The 22,387-nt window shown below is 43.5% G+C and overlaps 1 protein-coding gene across 7 annotated transcripts in view; it reads left to right on the top strand.

Annotated features, from left to right (window-relative positions):
- Positions 1 to 15,737: 15,737 nt before the first annotated feature.
- Positions 15,738 to 22,387, top strand: part of ZMYND11 (zinc finger MYND-type containing 11) — a 109,146-nt gene continuing 102,496 nt past the window's right edge. For 3 of the 7 annotated variants that reach the window (XM_075419744.1, XM_075419747.1, XM_075419740.1), the window contains exon 1: positions 15,739 to 15,957. The gene's annotated coding sequence lies outside the window, so the exon portion shown is untranslated. Of the gene's footprint in view, positions 15,958 to 16,390; positions 16,428 to 22,387 lie in introns of those variants that run through there. The other 4 variants (XM_075419745.1, XM_075419742.1, XM_075419748.1 and 1 more) reach the window with 3 other exon arrangements.

Raw genomic sequence — 22,387 nt, 5'->3', positions numbered from 1 at the left:
CATTATTACGAATACTGTGACTAAAAGCTTCACTCGTTGCCAAACAGCATTTCTCTTTTTTCCCTCACTTTGTTTCAGGAATACTTTAAAAAAATATTTTAGGTAAGAACATTTAAAAGAAGATCCACCTCAAAATGAATGTGTTGCCACTGGCTGAAGTTGTTTTAAATCTAGATAAGCAGCAATTTTCTTCGATGTTTCAGTCTCCAACCAGCAAAACAAAATGACATTGTTCTCAGCTTCACAGTCCCAAGCTAAATAGTGGCTAAAAAAGAAAATGGTGAGTATGCCCTGGGTGGCAACAAATATAAACAACTTCTAAAACACATTTTCAAAAAAGATTTTTAAAGAATTCACTCAAAAGGCCTGCATATAGATAACATCACGAGAAACTGCTGCCCTTGATTAGCAAGCTGGTCCCAAACTGAGCATCTGCACAGATGGAGGAGTCAAAAATCTGATCTTTGTCAAGGAGGTCAGAGGAGTTACTGGTGTCAGATGCTTACGGCAAATACTCCAGCAAGGATGCTACTGAACCCCCTTCTTAATGGATTTGAGTCACATGATGAATTATAATTAAACAATCATCTCAGGTATTGGTTTTGACTGGAATGGAGTTAATTTTCTTCATAGCAGCTCATATGGTGCTAGGTTTTGGATTTGTGCTGAAAACAGCGCTGATAACACAGAGGTGTTTTAGCTGTTGCTGAGCAGTGCTCACACAGCATCATGGCCTTCTCTGCTTCTCCCACTGCCCCGCCAGCGAGAAGGCCGGGGGTGCACAGGGGGCGGGGAGGGGACACAGCCCGGACAGCTGACCCCAGCTGACCAAAGGGACACCCCATGCCGTATGACGCCGTGCTCAGCAATAACAGCTGGGGGGAGGAGGAGGAAGGAGGGACTTTCAGAGTTACGTCGTCTGCCTTCCCAAGTCACCATTACGTGTGATGGAGCCCTGCTTTCCTGGAGACGGCTGAGCACCTGCCTGCTGATGGGAGGTGGTGAATGAATTCCTCGCTTTGCTCTGCTTGCACATGTAGCTTTGCTTTACCTATTAAACTGTCTCTATCTCAACCCAGGAGTTTTCTCACTTTTACCCTGCCAGTTCTCTCCCCCATCCCACCGCGGGGCCGCGAGCAAGGGAGCGGCTGTGCGGGGCCGAGCTGCCAGCTGGGGTTAACGCACAACATCTCAAAATGACAAAATGATTCATTATGATAGAAAAGCATGCAACGATTCACAGACAGTATAACCAGCTCAGCTTTCTATTTTCAGTACCTCACTGGGACACAGCAAACAATTCTTTCAGATGCAGACCTGGCTACAGTTATTCATACTTTGGAGCCAGCCAGGAGAATGGAAGCTTAGACCACACACATCAGGAGCACCGGCGCTTTAAGGCACGTAGCTATGGCAGTGAGCTATGTCTGTCCTTTTTCCTCTACGGTGCTCCTTCTTAGTTTGCTTTTAGCTGCTCTTGCATGAAAGTCTTGTGATTTTCTTCCAAAGGAAGAGCAAAGGAGTTAGAGGAATCATATTTACTTGCAGTGAAGTAGAAAGCAATGGTTTGAGAGCAATCACCAGTTTACTGTGGCAGTATGTACTCTATGTTTGCCTGTCAGGCATCCATTTTATATTTTGCACAAATATACAGGGCTGAGTGTTTTGTGCAAAGGCTTAAACCCCCCCAAAAGAGATAGCTTACAAAATACTTGGGAAACAAAAATCTTAGAAAATCAAATACTGACCCAGTTGCAGACAAATGTTTCTAATATTTGAAACTAAAGATTCAATCAAGGCCACACCAGCATAATGCTGATCCCCTCCCGAGTAATGTCCACTCAGACATAAAGGTTTGTGCCTCTACTGTCTTCCTCCTCCCCTTGAAGTCCACATAAGTCCTTCTCTGTGATGGAAGACTCACACAGTCAATGAAGTTAAGGGAGCAATATGAAGACTGGTAAGGAAAAGAGATAAAATGAGAAAGGAAGAAAAAAAAAAGACAACAAAGTTGGCGGAAAAAAAAAACATTCCTCTCCTGGCCTCTCTTTTCCCTGGCGTGTCTGTGCAGACTCTGCAGTCGCTGACCACTCCATCTGGGCAGGGTCTCAGGTCCTTCCTGTTCTCACCTGCCTGGCTGTCACCAGCGCTACTCCATACCAGACTGAAGATACTACTACCCCCAAGTACATTAGCATAGGCTTGTTTCCTCGTTCAAGAATCATGCTCCTGTCTGGTACAGCACGGGCTGTGTAAGTGATTTGTGCCCTATTTCCCGTTGTGTCAGGCAGAGGACTCTCTCCGCGCAGTTTCACTTGAATTCAGATTAGGCTCTTGCTATATCACAGAGAGGTTTATTTCTTCTCACGTTCATTTTAACATTTACAAAATACTTCCCAAGGTAAGAAGCAGGCACCAGGTTATTTACAACTCAGAACTTCAGCAAACTGTGAAACTTAATATGATGAGAGTGATTTATGGAGTGTGCTAGAAAGAAAGAGCGGAGTTTCCTGTTCTGCCTTGCTGAATCACTTTTTGTAAAATATTAAAAGTGGGCTCCTGTTTCCCTTTTGTATACACACCTTTAAAAACAACCTCTGAAACAGTAAGATTATTTTGTTAGGTTTCAATGTAAACAGAAGAAATGGAACAACTCTAAAGGTCTCTCAACCTAAATTTTCTTGGCTTCTAAATTCTCTCTGAATTCTGACATGTAGAGTGTGGCCTAACAGAGGGTCCAACAGCACAGATGCAATGGAAACATGAAAGCATCAGGAATCATGCATGACGTTTGTTTTAATCTCAGAATTACACTTACAAATTTCAGCATCACAGAGACCCTTACTAAAATTTAGAGAGCATTCAAAATTCTAAACACTTGAAAATGGTTCTCAGCATGTAACAGAAAGTATTTTAAAATGGCATTGTAACATGAATTTTTTCAGTGTCTCCTTGCCTTGTTGACCATGTTTAAGGATTTGACTTTTGTTCATGGCTAGAAAAATTGTACATGATTTTTGAAACTTATACTGTCATACCTCTTTTTAAATATCTAAGTATTACAACCTTCATGGTCTTAATAAATGAGAGATGGATACACTATTGCTTAATGTGTTCAGAACAAGATGCTGGGGATCAGATTCCTTTTTTTCCCATTGCCCTTTCCCTGAATTCTAGTCCTATCAACTTACAACTTGTTGTGCTTTCGAAATGCTAGCACAATGAATGTTTAGACTGTCTGAAAAGAAGAATTATTTTCCAAAAATAAACTGCAGAATAGGAAAAGATCAGCAATATCTCTGTGTTACAGAAATAATCAGTATGATCTGTCTTCTGTTGCTGAATTAAAAGATTCACACATAGGCTCCTGCAAACCATGGGCAGACTGAGCAACAGTCTTCTGGAGTGCAGACGGCTTCTACGGTTCTAATATGACAAAAAGCAGCAGAGTTTCGCTATCCCCTCTATATTTCATAGTACCACAGGAGGAATGCTATATAATAATGCCAAGCATTGTCATTATAAGCCTCAATTTAAAAAATATGTAATTTGCTGGATGAAATCTGTCATAGCTGCTTCCTTTCCATGGCAGCTCTAAAGAAAAGTTTAATCAATTCTATTTCACCATTTTTAATATCTGAGAGAGACAAAAATGAATATGTGACAGCTGTTGCTAATACTACGGGCTCTACTTTTTTACTTTCCACTTTTCACATGTTTTCTTCCAAAAAATAGGATTTAAGGAGCTTAAGGTTGTATTAACTTTTCTGACTTAAGAAACTTATAATTGTAAGTTTATTTTTAACATTACTGATGTTAATTAAGACAGGTTGTATGTGTATGCTTAAATAAGTTATTCAGATATTATTGCGCTTGCTAACTCAAACATGTCTTGACAGGTTAGAAAACTGTTTAAGAAGATCCTAAATGCTTGAAAATCATTGGCCTTCAATACACAGAACATAAGGTTTTCAATATTTTTTAATATAAGTTATTGTGAGAACTACACAGTAAACAATCAAATTAATGTCTTTCACACACAAACAGGCACTAGACATGATGTATTTAATTCTAGTAATCGTAAATTTTATTTCCATGAATGCACATTCAAATCCATCTCTTATTGCTTGCTAGGCTTGTAGTTTCTTTGTGAACAGTTTGCTCACATAAATAGTAACAAAATTATTTGTCTAGGGTAATGGTTATGGGAATTCTGCTTTGATTTCAAGGTTGCCTGTAGATTACTTTTTTTTAACAATAGCTGGATTCACACATATTTCTATAAATTGGAGCATGCAGGTAGTATAAATAAAGAAGCAATGTCTACATTAATAAACTAAGCAGTGCTAAGGTCCAAGCATAGGCACTGGCACATGGTCACCAGTTTTGTTAAATGGTTAACATTGTTTTGGAAGAAAAAAAAAGGCCAAGCAGCACTCAAGGGCAGTACAAGCCAGAAACTATTCACAATAGGCTGTTTAGACGAGAACATCATATTTTGGAGGTAACAGAATTTAGCCACTTGAATGTAAGCCATGTTGTGTAGGTTGGTATCAGGGCTAGAAAACAGTCAGGGACATGTTTTATTTACTAATCAGATAGTGTTGTTGCTTATGATCAAAATACTAAGCCAAATTTCTATTAAAAAATTTTACAGAGGGCATTTTATTCTGGCATTTTATTCTTTACTAACTCTTTTTGAAGCCTCAGCTATGAAAAATTCATTTAGTTTCTCAACAGTGTCCATATACACCATCTAAGCCTCAAGTCAATGGCATGACAACTTTCCAGTAGACTTACTGCTTCAAATACAGCAAAGGCTTTTTGTTTTTAATTTGGTTTTTAACTCCTTATTCTTCCTCTAACCCATTCTACTTTACCTTACTTATTGCAGTAATATCCTCCTTTCTTTAACTATACAAGTTCATGTTCAACTAATTATCCAGTATGACCACCAGCTCGTTTCAGAGTTACGAAACTACTGAGTCATGCCATACATTCTCTAGCCTTATAACCCCAGGCTGTATTCTTTATTTCTGGAAGGAAGAATGATTTTTATTTTTTTTTAAAGAAGGGGTCATCTGTGAGAAAGGTTGGAAGCATCTATTTGTAACATTTTTGGCAGCTTGTGGGCTTCCCAATTTTTAAAGTATTTTTATAATTTTCTGTAACATATTTGATCAAGTATTTCCATAAAGATAATACAATTACATTCCTGTAACATATAATGGGTTCAGGCTTGACTTTTGCACTCCCAGGAATCCTAAGCTGGAACTCAAGAGCAGAATTTTGTCAGTGTGTATTGTGCCATGTAAATCTAGTAACCGTGGCAAAGGTAGTCGGGACTCCGGTCCTCTGAAGGTACGTCTCCTTTATCACACTGCTTCCAAGAAGACTTTCCAACAAACTGCCACCATCACTACATGGCAACTTAATTGCTTACAAATAGCTCATACCTCCCCACATTCCATGGGACTGAACAAAAATGTTTGTAAATAGTACAATTTAACAATTCAATTAATGCTCTGCAAGAGTTTTGTAGATTATCATTTTTTCCCTACAGACTTCATGTTTTAAAACAGCGTGCAGAAATCTGTTATGCTTCATCGTCTTTACCATCAGAGAGACTTGATTGCTTTCACGGTGGTAATGAAAAGACAAGAGAAGTTCACTGCTAGTGCTAGTATCGCCTATCATCTAGGTGACCTTACTAAATGGTAAAACGTAAATGTGGATACAAATTTGGGACACTTGACCCCAGAATTCACATACACTAAGGTGCATAGAAGCCATACTGCTACTACAAAGATACTATGTGTTCATTCTCTAGTCTCTAATTCCTGGGGAAGGAATGATTTCACTCTTATAATCCTTGCTTGAACATGACATTCATACACATTGGACAGTACTTCCAACTTGACAGAAAGGGTTAATTTGTCTCTTCACATAGCCCTACATGTATATAAAATATTCTGAGATGTTTCCCTCTGTGTCTTCTGGCTGTCTGCAAAAAACTGTTTTTGTCTTGATCTTAGGTGGGTTTTGAGTTGGTTTTTTTTGCCTTTTCTAATATTTTTGACCACCTGTTGGAGTAATCTTGAGTCCTGTGATTTCCAGTAGACATGTATTATCTTCTTTACGCCTCGTACGTATGATGTGCACTACCACCTTATGTGCTCGTAGTCCAGTACTAGGAAGCACATAAAACTTCCTAAGTAAATTGTCACCTTCTCAAGAAACTAATTGATACAATGTCTTGTCTGAAACCTCTGCAAAATGTTCTCACAGACACAAATTAGTTCAGGAAAAGAATTCAAACACTGACTTTTCTGTGAGTTGATTTGTCCTGTTTTTATATTATCAAGCACTCTGAACTTAATTCTCAAGTGCAGCATATCAAATAAGAGGACTGGGGGTAACTCTTCCCCCTTTTCAAACTGAGAATCCAGTTGGCAATTTAGTCACTTTTCCAATAACAATGTAACTAATTATTACAAAGCTTTGCTGTTTAATGTTTATTACAGGATCCCCTTTGAACATTTTAATAAACTTCTTACAAATTCTTGAGTTTTTATCAGCAGAACTGTGCTGTTCTCTACCATCTGTACACCTACCATTTTGCAACTTTTCTGAATACTATTAGAAAAATACTTCTAAATATAAGACAAGTATGATTATATAACATGTAGAATATTTCTACCAGTCCAAAACCAGTGTTGCTGCACCTTTTTGAGGAGTTGAGCTAAGGCACAAAATGTCTTGAGTCCTGTGCAACCTCATCTCACAGAATGGAGATTTGAAAATGATTTTGAGTTCCAATGATTTGGAAATCCTGCTTGGTCCAGAATATAGTCAGTTCCCTGTGTTCTGATCCCAGGGTTACTGAAGTCAATGGGAGTCCTTCCAGAGACTTCAGTGGGCTTCATAGCCTATGACCAAGCTCTGCTCCTCTGATTGCAATTTTGCATATAATGACAAGCTTCAGAGCTTGAATAAAGGAAACAGGAGCATTTTATTCACACGAAACTTGATAGTTTGAACTACAGTTTTCACACAGTAAACACAAAGGAGTGCTTGCAGGATTGGTGGCTGTAGCCCGTTCCCTTCATCTGTATATATTTGTTGAGGGAAATAGTAAATGGCTGAGGTGATCCAAGGAAATTTAAATGTGGAACTGCTTTTGAGCCACAGTGTAGAGAAGCAATGTGGATACTCCCTGACTATATGCAGTACTTTCTTTTCTAAAAAAAAAGAAAAGAAACACAACACTTTTTATTGGTGCTTTAGCAGGATTTCCTAGATCTCTAGAAAATTATGAGAGAAAGCAGGAAAAACATGTCTGTATGTCTGTCCCAACACTTGGTGCTGTGCTAAACCATTCAAAGGTAACATTATTTCCAAAGTGAATGCAATATACTTGTCATCTAAAAGGGAAAATGTTCACATAAATAACTGAGATGAAAAGTAGCATGACCTACAAATAAGAACTGAAATATGGGGATGATAAATCTCTCCTCTTATGTTAACAAAAGCACAAAATTAGCACTAGTCCAGCACTAAGAAGAGGCTATAAAACATGCAAATACTAGAAATAAAATATGTGGATTTATTTCTTGATGTGAAAAATTTAGTAGGTGCAGGTATTGAACGCAAAATGAGTTATCAAGATTGCCCTGAATGACACACGCATACAGTTCAGCAGGTCAAAATCTGATTCATTTTATTTTTGTATTGAGGATTGAGGAAATTTGGTAGAACTTTTTAAATTCAGCAATTTGGGATATTCAAAGTTACTGTATCAATGGTAACTGTATTTTAGTTACCTTGTTAATAGCTAAACATTAATTTTTAATAGTATGGCTGGTAAATTTAGGAGATATGTCAAAAAACCACATTATTCTTATTAAAGTTAATAGGGTGTTAATACATTCTTTTTTAATGAGAAATCCTTTAAGTGATTGCATTGCCATCTGCTGAACATAATGCAGCTATTAGCGAAGATAAATAGACAAATATATAAATAATATCTATTACTTGTGACTTATGCATACTATGTATCCTACATGACACGTAAGATCAAGCAATCCACAATCTATTTGTCCCAGCACACTTTTCAAATCCCATCATTTCAAAGAGTCCCAGTGTATAAGTACAAAGATTCCCTTGTCATGGCATTCTCTTCCAATTCCATCAGTGTAAGCAGGTTGTTAATGATAGGAAAATTAGACTGAAATATTACAACTGGTTTTGAGCAGGTGATTCCTTACAGAATGAAATGAAAATTAAATGAGTGATACTGGATCAAAACTAATTTATCTTATCCAACATATTATCTTTAACTCTGGATAACAGAAGATGCTTTCAGATAAGGGGTCAGAACCACAGAATGGCAGATGTGCATTTTTTTGTTCCTATATTAGCTTTCGTAACGGTTCAAAACTGACACAAATGTTGCTACTAATTGTGCCTATCCTGTACAGCCAGTCCGGGATATCTCTAGGAGATTTATTCAAGCTGATGATGACATCAGGGTATACGAAAGCTGCAAGCACATCAGGATGGCTTCATGCCAGGCCACCTTCAGCCTGGTAGGGATCTTCAGCTCCGGCGGTGTGTTAGATTCGAGAGCAGCTCTGTTCCAGAAACAATTTTGCCTCTTATGCGTCGCGTTGCAACTGGCATGATAAGCTTTGTGAGACTGGAGCTAATGCCATGCAAAACACTTTGTTCCTGGAAATTGGAGCTGGGGAAAAAGCTGTGCAGAGCCACAGCTGGGTAACTCTGCATATGATCAGCTCGGGTCCACGAAGGCTTATTAGCTTCCATTCAGTACTAGTGATAACACATTACCTCTTTTAGAAACATTTGGATATCCCTGCTCTACCCACGACAGAAGTATGTTTACTGGAAAGGCTTATTAATCCCAAAGAAGTGCCACATGAATGCGTGGAATCAGCCTGGGTCCAGCACTACGCTGGAGCTAACAAGCCAACTTTGAATACGGAAGGCTTTGAAGTGCAGGGTAGAGACAGACTATTTCTGCAGTAATTAGCTCAAAGCCAGTGCTGGACCAAACCTGGTCAAGCCCAGCTTGCCACGAACTGACTCGGTGCAAAGGCCCTTGGACGCCTCTGCGTGCTCCTAATGCATGCTGTAACGCCTCCCTTTTTCAGGTAATATAGGGTGTTTTCTTCCTATTATTGGCTATGCTGGCATTTAACATGATGAACAATGCAACTGATATTTCCCTGCAATTATGACATTCATAGCATCTCCTTATGTAAAATCTCTAGTTTCGTAATTATTTTAATAACAAAAGGTACCACTTATTTCCTCATAGTCATAGCTGTATTTTCTGGCAAACGATATAACTGTAGTCACTGCATTCTCATAAAACAACAACAGATGATATTTCAGTCTAAAAGCAAATTTAAGTTTTGTGTATTTATTTTGCATAAATTATTTTAGATATTACACCAAGACTGGACAAATCCATGTGAGGTAAATTTGACGTACACTTGGAAGTGGACGTTAAAACTTTTTTCCATGCTACATGTTATGGCACCTGCTCTTGTATTGAGAATACAGTAGTCAGATGATGCAAAGTATGAAACCGGTACAAACTCACTCTGTTGTTTTGAATTAGTTAAAAAATACAAAGCTAAGTCTCCTTTGGCAGACTCTGTGCTGCATCAGGCATACAGTTTTCATGAAGCATAATCCTGGCGTAAACACATGTCATATGTCATATGTCATATGTCATAAACATATGCTAGTTTACTCACAGGTAAACTTCTCAGGATAAACTTCTATTCCAGTTGTTCATGAAAATGTAAAGAGAGAACTCAGTGAAAAAAAATGCATTTTATATTTTAATCTACATCCATACTTGGCAGGCTTTTCTGGTTTTGTTATCACCAGTTATTAAACCCACAAGGCATTCACACATGTGAGTGCTGGCCATAGAGGATCAGAACAAAGACCCACCTCCCCACAACATACTGTCTTCAGCAGACACCCCAGAACATCTTTAGAAATTCTGCCTGTACTTTTCCTCCCAGCTTTTTATTTATATCCTTATTTTCTCCAGCCCCGTCAATTCACAGAAGTCCTCATCAAGATCCTCTGAGCACTGTGGCCAGCCAGCCAGCCCTGGACAGCCACTTTGCACGGCCAGGGACACAGCAAGGAGAAGGAAGCTGGAAGAGGAGGAAGGATCCTGTCTGCTGCAGGGTCTACTTCCATCCTCATCACGTCAAGCCTGCAAGGACAGCACCTCTGGGTGGCATGCACTCATTCCTTGGACAGCTTCATGGAGCAGCAGACGTTGATGGGGGTTCTCTGCTCTGCGTCCCCACCTTGAGCCTGGTATTTCCTTTCCAGCGCCTGGGGAAAAAAGGAACAGCACAAGCTTCTCCCTAAGACTCTCCCATCCTCCAACTATTTTCAGCTCAGTGGATTTCCTGAGCCTGTTTTTATTAAAGTTTTGTTCCCTTCCCCCAGCTTCCTAAATTAAATGCATTGCTGAGATTTTTACTGCAAAGAAAACTATGTTGCTAAACTTTCTTCTGATGAAAAATTTACACTAATTTTCTGCATTAACACTTCCGTGACCACAACACAGCAGACCTGCCTCTCAGGAAACATATTCAAATCATTTTTTGTGTCAGTGCGGCTGGGAGCAGAGCACACAGTGAAGTGGGTTGGCACCAACAGCAAGAGACAGCTATCTTACAAAGCCCGATAAAGACTTGAGCACATAATGGGTGGGTTTGGTTCAGCCAGGAGCATGGTAGAAGGTCCTGGAGAAGAAGGCTGGGCTGTGCATTCATTAGCCTAGCACAAGTCTTGAGATGGAGAGGACACAACACTCCCTGCTCTACTCTGGGCAGTGTTCAACTGATGCTTTCATGGTTCTGAGCCCAGTTCCTGGAACCCGCCAGCAGTGATGTACTTGTTCACCTGCGTTTGATGGCCGTACCGCTGAACAGAGAGAATGGCAAAAGGGCGTGGTAAGAACAAAACGTCATATCCACACAGGATTGCATTGTTCAGTGTTAGAACTAAAAATAAAATGATCTTTGGAAAAGGAGGAGAGGGGGAGTATTGTTTAAAAGGAAATGGAGACATGTTTACCTGCCTGCACGTTACTGGGCAGTGTCAGTCTTCTCACGCACAAGAAGTGTAGCGGACATAGGAGTATCCACACCTTGAGAAACTCGGCAACAGCCAGGCACCCAGGGCATTTGTGTGCCAGCCTCCAACTGCCTCCAGCTCAGGGATTTCCCAAGTCATGGTTTTTGTGTCTCCAACCTGCAAGGCGTTTCTTTCCCATGAACCTGTCTGATACCCCCTTTAATTCACAGCAGTGGATTACATTCTTAGCCTGGATTATGCTTATTCTGCCAAAACTGTGCTTCTGCTTGTGCAGCTTCTTCTCCTGCCCAGCCAGCCCCTTTCCAAGGGAAGCGAATAGCACAGATGTGACGTGCAGCCACACCAAGGCCATCCGCTGCCTGCATGACACATCAGGATAAGCCCTGCACGCTCTGGGAAAACCTCCCGTTGTGCGGTTGCCTTGGTGGCAAACGCAGCAGCCTGGAGCTGGGGTGGGCCAGGCACCCCCGGTCACACCTAGGCTGTCTGCTCCCCGAATTGTCTACCAGCATGACTCAGCACGAGTTGTGGCCAGAAATGAAAGTGTCAACCAAAGTCAGTCATCTCGAGTCCAAAAGTGAGACCCTTTGAGCTCTGTGGAACTGCAGCGGGCTGCGTGACCCAGGATCTCCCCTGAGCTGGGACCTCTCTCGAGGTGGGTTTCATGAGGATTCAAAGATCATCCATCGATGATTTCATGAGGTTCACTGACTGTCCGTTGATGAATGCCGGCACATAAAAGTTAATAATCCATGAAACTCACGAAATGGGAAATTTTAGTCACAGGTTAGCCTGAGTGTGTGTGCAAGCACACGTGCAATCTGGTCCAGAACCATCTGCCTGTCTGTGTGCCATTTTATTCAGAATTATTTGTCTGTCTGTCTGTCTGTCTCCCTACACGAGTGTTTTGGTTTAACCTTCACCTGTGTGTGTCAGCCTGCTGTAAGTTTCGGCTGACTCTTGCTGTTTTTGAATCTTTAATTAGGTCACTATTTTGATTGTAACAAATTCCATGGAATCACTTTGTTAAACTGACTGATGATTGAGTACTGTCAATAATTATACAGCCTAATCGTGTAATCTATCTCAAAAATATTACTGAATCCTAAACTGCTGCTAAACCAAAGCTGTGCAACCAAACCTTTATTTGTACCAAACTCCCTGCCATCTTTGAATAATTTTAACTAAGTCACTATTTCGACTGGACCAAACTCCATTGAATCACTCTGTTAAATTGGCTGATAATTAAGTGCTGGTAACAGCGATGGCAGTGCTCAAGGCCAGGTTGGATGGAGCTCCGAGCAGCCTGGTCTAGTGGAAGGTGTCCCTGGTCATGGCAGGGGGGTTGGAACCAGTTGATCTTTAAGGTCCCTTCCAACCCAAACCATTCTATGATTCATCGAATGATACTACATAACCTTGTAACCGATCTCAAAAACATTTATAAAGTCTAAACTGCTGCTAAACCAGCGCCGCGTACCCAGGCCCCGCGCTGCCCACCGGCCCAGCGGCGCTGGCAGCAGCGCACGGCCCGCACGCAGCCTGACCGCTGCCGGCAGCACGCACCTGCCCCTCCAGAGCCACTGAGTCCATCACCTCGTCTTTCTAATTGCCTCGCATTTTCCTTCCCCGCAGCCCCGCAAGCGGGCAGCGGGCCGGACCCCCACCACCACACCCCGAGCTGCTGGCTCGGCTCCACGGCCGCTCTGACAGGCAGACCCGCTCCCTGACGGGGACGCGCCCTCCCGCCCCCCGCGGGGCCCTGCCACGCCGGGGCGGGGCGGGGCGGGGCGGGGCGGGGCGGGAGGAACCCCCCGCACCGCCCCCGGCCCCCAGCCCGCTCTTTGCGTTAACGAGCACTTCCCGCCGCCTATGAGGAGCCCGGCCGCGGCCAGGCGCGCGCGGGGGGTGGGATTTCCGCCCCATTGTCTGCCGCGCCCGGCCCTCCGCCGCCGCGCCGCCGGGCCGGTTGCTCCTGCTGGGCGGGCGGTGCCCGCGGAGAGCATGGTGAGGGGCTGGCGACCGGTGTGGTCGTGAGTTCTAAAAAGTCTTTCCCATACAGACAGAAAGAAGTCAGAACAGCCGAGAAAAGGCATCCTTTGTATCCTCCGGTGTGCGCTGAGGGCGTACAGCGCGGTTACGGGGGGTGTAGTGAGGACCTCAGAGCGTCCCAAAGCAAGGCCCGCGAACGCCCCTGTCCAAGCTGCGTGCCCCCTCCACACCTGCTGTAGCTCCCTGCCCGCCAGCTCGGGGAAGGTGACGTGGTTGTGGCTGCCGGCGCTCCCTGCCTGTTTGCTCGAGGATCCCTCGCTCTCTCCACGATCAAATATTTGTATCCCGAAACAAATATTTGGAGACGGTCCAGAGCAGCCTTTACAAATACGTTAAGTAGAGCAAACTGTTGGCAGGCTGCAGGCTCCAGGTAGCAACCTGCGAGGTAGGCGAAGGTAAGGCTTCCACCCAGCCTATGCTTACGCGCTGGCGAAACTGCGGCCTAAGTATTTGTTTGGCAGCTCTCTGCGGGTCCTGGAGAGAAAAAGGGTAAAGGCTTTTTACACTGAAGGCAGCTGAACTTCTGTCTTAAATAAATGTGTACATCGGTAAGGAGAAGGCGCTGTGGCAGAGTCACAGGTCCTTCAGCTAAAGGACCCGAGGCTGGGGTTGGAGCTGTGTTTTGGAGTTGCAGCCACCCCCCCAGCCGCCCCTGCTGTAGGAGGTACCTGGCTGCTCAGGCCGGGGAATTAAAGACGGTTATGTACGCTGCTAGCTACGCTCCTCTGCTGCTTCTGGACGTGAGAACCGGTGCGTCTTCACCACGCCAGCCTGAGCAGAACTGCTAGCCTGGCTGCATGGTAGGAACGGTGGAAACGATAAGGACCCAAACTTTTTTTTCTTATATAAATATGGTTCGGATGCAATTTGTACAGAGGAGGTTTCATAGAAACCTGAGGCAGCCACGGCAGCAATATCCCATGGAAACTTGGCATGAATTTCTATCAAACTTCTTTTGAAAATTACATGCTTTAACGAAATCGGAGCCAAACATCACAACTAAATGCTTACATAAGGTAGTCTTTTTGTAATTATACCGACGGTAAATCCCTTCTTACTTAACGAATTGCCTGTAAATTTCGTTTGCTTTTTATTAATACAACCAATATAATACAGTTAATAAATGATAGTACCACTATTTGATATCTGCCCAACCCCTCAAGCACTCTTTGAAAGCAGATTACCAGCACTTTCCTTGCTATCTATTTATTTTAGATAATGTGAAATGTTCTTTCATATTTAAATACATAATAGAAGTAAAGCTTTATCACTGCCGTGCAACTGTTATTTGCATTCTGGTTTTCAAAAGAGGATGTAAAATCCTGATGCAGCAGTCTCCAACAAAATATGGTTTTAGACACTACTAGAAATCTTATTTACTAAACACACGGGAGAAACTTGCACTGTTCAGTGTGCAAACTCTGATGAATCTTTCGACTGACCAGGCACAATAGATGCATCCTTTCCATCACTGGAAGTCCAAAACTATTTTAGTAATACTAATGACTACTCGAATAATTAAAACCATTTGCACGCATAAATGTTTATAAAACTAAGCTTACAGTGTATTTTAATAAAGTATGGCGCATTTCTAGTCAAGATTAATTAATTGTGAAGTATGTTACTTTTCCATTAAATAATTCCCAAAGTATTTCAGAAACTGTCCTGGGTTCGGCTGGGATAGGGTCAATTGTCACAAGAAGCCGGCTGGGCTGACCCAAACCAGCCGATCAAAGGGGATATCCGATACCATGCGACGTCATGCTCGGTATTTAAGTGGGGAGCTGGCTGGAGCAGGGTGTTTACTTGGGAGCAAGCTGACTATCAGGTGGGAAAAAAATTGCACACAATGTATTATTTTTATCAATATTATTTCCTTCTCCCTTTGCCATTCTGTTAAAATGTTTTTATCCCAACCCACAAGTTTTGCCTTTTCCTTCTCATTCTCCTCCCCACCCCCCCAGGGCGGAGGAGCGAGAGAGCGACTGCGTCGTTCTTTGTTGCCAGTTAAGGCTAAACCACGACAGAAACTTTAGAATGTATTTGCCTATACATTTATTATTAATAACATTTATCTCTCAGTCTATATAAAAACAGGACCAAAATGTACATGTTTTCTTGCTGCTTACATATACATATTTGCACCTATAAAGTTATATTTCAAATTATATATCTTCCGATCCCGCAGTGAAAGTGTGTATCTGCAGCTCGCAACATATAGCCAACTCTGAGACAGACCGCTGACTCTGTATGCTTTAGTTTCTCTTGCTCCAGGCGAGTATCTGCTTTCAAAAATGTTATCCGGAATTTCTCCAAGTCAGACTTCATGATAGGAGGAATTTGCATGTATTGGGGCCAGAGAGGCGGCACATCTTTCCTCTGCAATAAGATAGGCTCCAGACCTAAGAGTATGATAAAATACATATACAATAAATAAAGATCCTTTTCAAATGTATTATTAAAAAAAAAATAATAAAAGAAACAAACAGCAACTCCAGCAGACACCACTAGAGTTCTCCTTCTCCCAAATATCCCTAGCACCATCCTAAACCCTGTTTACCCCAGAAACCTGAACTGTGGACAGACAGAAGAGGAGAGAGAGAGAGAAAATTCAGACACAATAAAACTCTGAGGGGAAAAAATATGTGGAAGGAGGAGGCAGCAGCGGCCTGGGGAAGGGATTGAAAAGTTTCCCCCGGCTTAACTTCTCCCCCCCTGCAGCAGCAGCAGAAGCGGCGGCAGCACAAGGTGAGAGAGACTTTTAAGTCTGGGGAGGAGGGGTGTGTGTGCGGGGGGGGGGGGGGGGGGGGGTGAATTTACAGCCCTGTGGATGTTTCTGTGTCTGCCTGCCTGGCTTTGGGGAGCGAGAGACGCCGTGTCTCACGCTGGGTGGATTTTTTTTTAATATGATGGAGGATTATAAACATGGCGCCTTAAAAAAACTACAAAATCATGTACACACTGTTCCAAGGAGATGGGGGAGAGGGGAGAGGGGAAGGGCTGGGCAGCAGGGGAGGGGGCAATCCTGCTCCGCGGGGTGCCGTGTGGGGAGGGGGGAGCAATTATACTTCATAATAAAATGTGTGGGGCGGCGGGGGGGCGGAATGGAAGGCGGGATTTTTTTATTATTATTATTATTTCATTTTTCGGAGTGGGCAGGATAATCTGTCAGCCCGCTTGGAAACCGAGGAGGAGAAGGGGACGGCGGCGGAGCGCGTGTGATTATTAACGGCGATTATTTTCGTCCCCGCACCTTCCCCGGTCGGGTTTCGGCTGGGAGGCGGCGGCGGGGCCCCCGCGCCGAGTTGCCGTCAGCCCGGGGCCGGGGGGGGGGCTGAGGGCCGCCCGGGGGGCCGCTGCCCTCAGCGCTCCGCGCGGCCTGCGGGGAGCGGGGGAGCCGGGGACTGGCGTGCGAGGCGAGGCCGAGCGGGGTGTGGCGCAGCCCGGCCTCGGCCCCGCCACCCCCCCGGCCCCGCTCATTCCCCACACGCGGGGCCACCGCTTTGCTTCCCGCTCCCCCCCCTTCCCTTTTCTCCCACACCCCCGCCGCCCCCGCGTTTCCCCGCCGGGATGGGGGATGGCTGCTTGGAGGACGGGGCTTGGCCCGAGTAATGGCAGCTGCTCGACAGCGCCTGGTCTCCGCGGCAGACAGACGGCGGGCCCCCGCGGGCCGGCCGCGGCGGGAGAGGGGCCACGGCTCCCCTTCCCCGCGGGGGGGCACGGGGAAAGGGGTGACCTCGGAGCCCCAGCCCTCCTCCCCCCGGCCGGCTGCGGGCGGGCCGCGCACCCCCGCGGCGGGGACGGCCTCACCGCCCGGCTCTGCCGAGAGGGCAGGCGGGGCCGGGCGGCCCCGGGCTTCCCGACTCGCCCTCCCCCGGCGTGGCCCCGGGGGCTTCGTCGCCTTCCCCGTCTGCTCCGGGGTAGGGGGCGAGTTCTCCGCTCGACTCCTCCGGCTCCCCCAGCTGCGGGCGAGGGGCTTGTGGGGAGCCCGGCTGCCTGCGGGCCGGGGCCCTCCCGCAACCGCTCACCCGCTGCTCCCGGCCAGAAGGGGCCCTCCCGGTGCCCCGCCGGGCTCGGCGGCCCGATTGCGGGGGAATGTGAACTACCGAGGGGCTTGCTTCGGGGGTTTTCGTGGCTTTGTGCGTGCGTGGGTCTCCCTGAAACCGTGTCTCCAAATACCTCCCTCAGCTCGCTCTGAGGGGTTTTACCCCCTCCGCTACCTCGGGGGCTGCCCGGAGGCCTGGCTGCCTCCTCTGCTTTCTTCTAGGGGGAAAGGACGAAGCGTGGGTGTGGGGTTTCCTGGGGTGAGGGTGCCGGGGAGCCTCGGTGCCCTTTCCTGACCTTCCCGGCCTTTCAGAGTGAAGCCCCCCTCTAAAATCCCGGTGTTAGGGACTTAGGATACTTCGTGTGTGTTTTGGGGCTTATACTGAAAACAGCCGACTTAGTTTGGGAATTTGTTTTTTGTCTCCTGTGAACGTGGCAAACAGAACTTTTCAAAGACTGGAGCTGGGGTGGCTTGAGAAGAGGGAAAGAGGTGAAAAACTATTGGTGCTGGCTGTTTTTTGCAATTGTATAAATTAGTGTTTTAACATCCTGGAATCATGTGCCACAATCTCTGTATTGCAGGAGCAATACTATTTGTTGTAGTTTTGAGAAGACCTTACTGCAGTGGAAAGGACCAAAGGTAGAAAACGCTTTTGTGTCCTGGTGATGCTGATTTTTTTTTCATTTTTGTTGCTGTTCTTTGTAGGAAATGGTTTTGTTCTTCGAGGGTGATCACTGAGACAGGTATTGGGAGTGGGAAAGAGTGGCGGTGCAGCTTTCTGGTTTGGGCTGCAGTCCCGTGGGTTCTTCTAGTTGCTCATCCTTTAGCGCGAAGGCATATCTCCATGCTTAATTTTTTTTTTTTTAATTTTGTTATCAACCATTCTGAGCATACTACAGAAAGTCTTTTGGGAAGTAGACTATTTGCTGACTGTTGTTTTGTATAAAAGTGAAAGTACCCGCAAAATAATTCCCAGCATGGATTTATGCTTAACGCCAGCTTTTCCATGCTTAAACAACCCCCCTCTGCTTTGACCGGATATTTGTATGAGGAAGGCAATGGTTCCTGAGCTAGGTCGTACAACAGAGAGCACTTTCTGGTGGTGAGTTTTGTTAAAGTTACTGCGTTGATGACTCTTTGTTGGTTGTGCTACCAATGATGGTCTCTGCCTTCAAAAAGAGGTGTCTGCAACTGGTATTTCCTATTGAGTTCAATACCAAAGGACTGAGTGAGCAAAATGACTGTTCCACTCCATCTCATGAGCTGGATGGTGTGTTGGAAATCGCCTAGTGAACTCCCCTCTGTAAGGGGAGTGGTGAGTGTGTGAATATTGGGTGGGAGTCTTAAGACTTTGGTGATGTGCTAGAAGGTGCTCTTCTTCCATGGTTTAGAGCTTTATAGCACTAATTTAACAGGGAAGTGCCCTCCATACCAGTTAAACTGGTGGTATTTTGTTTTTTTTTCAATTCAATCAAGTATTTACAGCTACTATTTTTAAACACAAATGTAAAAAAAATTGAGTATGTTCACCATGAACTAAAACTCTTAGTAGTTTGACTTGGTCCTTATGTGTTGTGAACCAGAGCAATACTGCTTAACTTTTCAGGAAAAATTGAACACTACAGAAGTAACAAGAATTTCATGACTGTAATTGCTGTGCGTGCAATATGTGATTGCCAGGTCCTTTGCTGTAATCTGGTGCTGTGTGTCCGTACTATCTGTAGGTAGTAGGTGGTCTGTATGCAGCCAGTGTTCTGGTTGCCGGGGGAGGTGGGGGCTGCCCTTGTAGCAGAGAGTAGAAGGGACTGTTGAGAAAAGTCTTGAGGCTTCTGCAGTGGAAGAGCCTGGATCGTCTTTTCAGCGTAACATCATCTCAAGAGCAAATGAGATAATGGAAGGTTGTGAAGCGTGCTCAGTGTTTCCACCTTGCAGGTAAATATAACCTACTGGGTGCTATTGATGATGTGGTGCTCCTGGCGAGGAAGACGATGTGAACAGACAACAAATTTGGCCTCAAATTTGCCTTGAAGTGGCTTAGGCTACATCTAGACCATTGTGCGTTTCTACCAGTGAACCACAGCTTGGGGACCACTGAACTGTGCTAGCTGCGATCTCTGAATGAAGATGAAATACTTTAAAAAGACATAGATAAAAGACAACATTTGAAGATGTTTTCTTCATTTTAGGCGCCTAAACCTCTCCATAAATGTCTGTATTGTCTAGTTTGTTAGAAAAGTGTCTCATTTCACACAATTTGAGAATTGTGAAATTTTGGAATTAGGAGACTTGTTTTGGAATTGAGTATCCAACTTCAGTCAACTAAAGTTCACAAATTTTGGACATAACGTCAACTAGTTTTCATAGTTACTGCCTTCCACGGTCTTACAGAGCGTTTAGCTCTGAAAGTGTGTAAGGGCTTCAGGCAGTGAATCTGTCCAAGATAAATGTTCTGAAAGAGAAACAGGGTGATGATGAAGATGTCTTCAGTAAACTTCTGATTTTCTTCTTAAATGGCTTTGTAGCTAGCTCCAGGGTGGCGTAAGCATCAGTAAGATAGGTCTTTTATCCGTAATGTAAGTTGTTACAAATGCTCAGTCAGACTATAAACAAAATGAATCTATGCAAAGTATATGTGGCTCACACCAGTGATGAACTCAGTTCATAAAATGTGGAGTTGTTTAAAATTATTGGCCAGGTGCATACAAGAGTTTACTTTCCTGAATGAGGTAAAGTAGATGAAGGTGGTTCTGTGTGCAAGAGTTGGGTTGAAAGTGTTGGCACAATCCTTTTTCCATGTCTATCCATTAAATATATGCATTTCTTTCAAATCCTGACCACTGATTTTATTATTTGGGGTGGTTCTCCTTCCATGTAATAGGGCTTTCTCTAGCTGTCCTTCTTGGACTGATTGTTTAGGAGCTAGTGTCTGATCATCTGCTTTGTCTGCAGGGGATTTTTTGTTTTTGTTGAGTTTTTCAGTCTCAGGGTGGAATGAAAACTCCCATAGTACTTGCATAGTACTTGGAATGTGGTGTCCTTGGTAGCTGGGCAGAGCAACGTATGTTGTCTTGTGTAGCTTGTACATTTTAGTCCCTCAGTGTTGCTTGTGCTAAATGTTGTGAGCAAAGATTGTTCTTGTCAGGTTCTGCATGATTTTTGATCAGTTGAATGTAAATTTAGCTCATAATTGGGTTATTGTTCTAAGGAGAACATAGCCTGAAACATAGGTAGTTTATAAGATGAGATAATGATTCCGTTTTGCAGGATTTTCTCAATAAGTTAACTCTTACATTCCTAAAAAAAAGTTTTCAGTGATTTTCAGTGCAGTATAAAGATGCAAATTCAGTAGTGGCAAAAGAGTAAGTTGTCATCTACACAAAATGCAAAACAAGTGTGGAAAGCTTTTTCTTGAAATAAAGCTCAAATTTGTCTTTAAATGGTGGAAAATAACATTTCTCAAAAAAACCCCTTTGTTCCTGGGCATAGCGGAGGTGACTGGAAGTGGATTGATAGACCCCGGAGTGGCTGTGTACAGTATAATAAACACTGTGGCCTCTGGCCGGAGTGGGTGAACTCCTGTGGCCCTCGCGGCTCTGATTTTGGGGGCCTCTGCGTGCATCTCTCTGCCACCACAGGGGTGCGTCCAGCCGAGTTTTTTTCCGTATTTTTCAATTCCAGTCTTTACACGTAGTTTTATCATCTGTTTAAAACAATGTCTGCTATCAAGTTAATTGAGCAAGCCTGAACTCTGTCTCATTATTTGTTTATTTTTAAGTAAGCTGTGAATATTGGATTATATGGAGAATTTTTTTTTAGGGGTAAAACTAGACAAATAACTGCATGATGGATTTTTAAAATTATTTTTGTGTCAAAATGAGTAAATAAGCTACTTGTTCCAACTATACTGTTTCACTGGGTGTCTGGAGTCATGCTAACACACACAGTTGGCTTGAAAAGCTTTTTGATGTAAGATGGCTGCAATCACTTTCTTTAAATACACAAGTTATTAAAGGGTGAACTAATTTGAATCATAAGCTATGCTAAAGGCTGACTTTTTCCATATGTTTTAGTAAGATTTCAGTCATATTTTTTATGTCTCTCTCCTGCTTTTTTTCTCCCCGAGATGAACAGGGTCTTTTAGCCTTGTGGGCAGGCGGCAGCAGGCACAGCAGTGATACACTGTGACATGTCCATGAACCCAAGTTAAAGCTCGTGGTGTCTAATTTTAGGTCAGCCAGCTTTGGTAATATCCTGCCAGAGCCTGATCCTAAAGCTGTACCACGTAGATAAATCCAAAGTGTAGTTATTGAGAGTTTTGTGTACAGAAGGACTGGTTTTGATTTTCTTCCAATCTTTCACTTTCCACTTCACTGAAGTGCAGAAGTTTCTGCTATGAAAATAGAGACATGTAATTTGAGTTTAAAATACGTTATTGATTAGAATGGCAGGACCATAATATTTGTAATTACAAAAATATTTTAAAATGTAAGTAAAACATTGTTACTGGTGTACCAACAGTCACAATATCTTTGCATATACCTCTACACTATATACAGTGTTAAAGTCTAAGATTAAATAATTGCAGAATAAAACATTGTGAATTAATGTTTATGACTTCACACAACTCTTAACTGTAGTCTGATATAAAACTAATTCTTAACAAATAATTTTGGCACCAGAGATAGTGAAATCTGAAGTGCTAAAATCCACTTACTGGTTAGAAAATGAAGTCAAGCACACCTACAGAAATATCAGTGGCATCCTGTTCACCCTTTTTGTGGAAATTGCATTTTTTGCATGAAAAGAAATGGTCGTACTGTGTTAATTCATTTTTGCCCGTAATAGGATACCATTGATTTGAGATCTAGTAATTTAAAAAAGGAAGAGTTAAACATACTGCTTTTCACGTCTCATTTCTCCTATGCTGCATTCTTTTCCTTTGTTGGTTTGTTAAAAATAAACATGAAACCAGCTTGCCTTAGATTCAAATATATGATTTTAATGCAGCTAACTTAACTAATGTTTTGGTTACAGACCGTAGGAGTCTGCTAGTAGGTGTAGTACTCAAAAGCAGCATTTTAGAAAGTGGGTATTTGTACTTTGATCTCGTGCGCTTAGAGCACGGCATTATTA

The sequence above is a fragment of the Opisthocomus hoazin genome, chromosome 4, assembly GCF_030867145.1.
Source record: "Opisthocomus hoazin isolate bOpiHoa1 chromosome 4, bOpiHoa1.hap1, whole genome shotgun sequence".
In the NCBI taxonomy this organism is placed as follows: Eukaryota; Metazoa; Chordata; class Aves; order Opisthocomiformes; family Opisthocomidae; genus Opisthocomus; species Opisthocomus hoazin.
The sequence above is the reverse complement of the archived record's forward strand: the minus strand, read 5'-3'. Positions and strand labels throughout refer to the sequence as shown.